Raw genomic sequence first — 2790 nt, forward strand, 5'->3', positions numbered from 1 at the left:
CCCTCCAATACTTCGTGCATCACTTTTGTTTCCGGACACACATTAATCCATCCATCAGTGGCCAAACCACGATCCAATCATTGTTGAATAGGCCCTTCATCCATTTTATTCCTCCAAGTAAACGGATAACCCATAAACCCTAAATCAAGTAGCCCATTACCAACAATAAAATCATAGAAATTCTGCCTACTCGCCACTGATCTATAGTTGCCACCTTCCTTATCAGAATCATCAAGAATATCATTAAAATTGCCAATGACTAAACATTTATCTCCCTTTGCCGCAATACATTATGGCAGGACTCGCCATTGATCCTTCCTATTCTTATCATCAATACTTGCATACACCGCAAACAACCTCCACTATTCATTTTTTCAATCGTCTCATATACCCACCTCAATGAAAAATTCGGCATATTTAACAAGCTACGCATGATCATAGTTCCTCCACAAAATACAGATACCACCTGCAATTCCACTTGGCTTAACATCATGCATGAAATCCATCTCAAGCCTTCTCTTCAAAAAAGCATAGAGATTACTTGGATTTTTCGTTTCTAGAAGAATCACTATGTCAGGGGTGTGAAACCTATTTTGCTCTAACAAATCATCAACTATCAGGTCACCTCCGATACCCTGACAGTTCCTGCTTATTAGCTTCATGGTGACCTGGGAGACCCCTTAAGGCTGGTCTCCTTTGCCTCAAAACATAACATTTTCCTTAGTCTAGTACTTTTAGGTTCAGAACATTGTACTGGTTCTATATACTCTTACCTCTTTTATATTGCGTTTTTTCCCTTTCTGTTCTTTTGTCATAGCCTCAATATTAGCACCAAATCAAATGGGTCATCATCCGTAATCCCAGGTCCTCCCATATTCTTCCCTTCCACTACCTGCTTACATTGATCCAAAGTTATACCATCCATTCCACCAACCGTACAATCCGAAGATAGCAACTCAACCTTTAGATCAATTTATTTACCATTTTCTTGCAATACACGAACACCATTTTGCCCTTTGTCCTCCTCCGGAAAAACATTGAAAATAACATTGGACACCCCAGCTGCAATCACACCTCCTGGCTCAATTAATCTCGCATCCAAAACACACTCATTCGTAGGTCTCGCTTCTTCTTTTCCTCTCGTTGGCGTCTATTTGTCTCTAAAAAAAGTAGTTTGATCAGCCCCCTCTCGTCGCATAAAACCTCGAGGCTTGCTTGGAGGCACAATAGTATCTAGCAATTCTTCATCCTCCCATATCACATCGCCAGCTCCACTATGCAATCCACGACCATCATTATTAAACTGCATCCCCATCCTCAAGTTTGTGGAGGACCGACCATCTCTTTTCAGCCCATCCCGATATTCACTTTGTTATTTCCTCCATCTCCCTAGACTATTCCGCCCACAATTTGAACCACTGATCCAGCATTGCAGAACCCAAGTCCCAAAGGATTGCCAAGAAGGTCAACCTCCGCATCAAGCCCTTGAAACATAAAGACTTCCTCCATATTCGTCGTCCCCTCACCTTTTGCCCTACCAACCTCCTAAACTTTCTTATAGACCCTTGTTGCATGCCCTATGATCCCACATATTAAGCAATATTTCGGCAAAGACTCGTACTTGAAATTTACCTAAACCGTTCCTTCATCAGGAAAATTCACAAACATCCTATGCATAAGGGGTTCACACACATTAAATCTTATTTTCACTTGGAGAAACCTGCCAATACTATCGCGACTAACCGAAGTGTCCACATTTCGAACAGTACCCAGAATTCCTCCAATGGATTATGCAATCGCCACCATCATGCTAAGCGGCAGAACCTTGTAAATTTGGACCCAAAAAACCTTAGGGGTAGTGCTGTCCAACAGTTATTTCCAATTCCCGTTTGATCTGCCACCAATACCAATTCATTCTTGAAGGTCCAAGGTTGATCCGTATCCACCACTCGTTGCAAATCATGTTGCCCAACAAAGCATGCTAAGAATCTTCAGTTTCCAATTTCTCTAATGGAAACTCCTTCTTTACCCCGCCATAGGGATGTAAACCAATCAATAAAAGCCTCACCATGCATGTCCTTAGTAGTCAGCACATCCGTAACCAAAGAATATTGAAATCCTAATAGAACTCCTTCTGTTCGGGCGAAGATTTCTCCAAAGAAGGTTCCTCGGCTCTCAGCACAGCTCACCAAGGAATTGGCACTTTGGATGTGTAATCGGGCTCTTGCTTGTTGATGTGCTACAAGAATAGGATATAGTTAGTTTTGAAAGATGCCTTTGTAGGGCCTTAGGTGTCGGCCTTGAGGCTCGCAATCAAAACTAACTGAGTGTTAGGCGTGCCATTGCTACCTCAGTATAGCATCTGTAGAATAAGTGTGTTTTGGTCGATTATTTGCGCCCCAAGTTACTCGAACTTCTGTTATCAAAGGATTATTGTGGATGAGTTAAGTCCACATTAAATTATTTTTCTTGCCTTATGACCAAGGACTTTCAGTTCATATTCTTGTATGTTCAAGTGAGGGGAGTCCAGATCCCCTTAAGTCATCTACTCGGTTATAGATTGGTTTTAAAAAAAGGCATATTCATTTAGGCGACCAGATCCAGGCACAAATGAGACTCTTAAAGTAGGAAAACAGATGAATATGACTTGAATACATGCTGGAGAATACATTAAGCAGTAGATCTATTAACTTATAAAACAAACAAAGAGCTTTGAGCAAGATTTCACCTTGTCGGGCAAGGTTGAACTTCTTGCAATCATTTCTCTTTTGAGTTTACAGGGTTTATATG

This window comes from Pyrus communis, chromosome 1 (genome assembly GCF_963583255.1).
Source record: "Pyrus communis chromosome 1, drPyrComm1.1, whole genome shotgun sequence".
NCBI lineage: Eukaryota > Viridiplantae > Streptophyta > Magnoliopsida > Rosales > Rosaceae > Pyrus > Pyrus communis.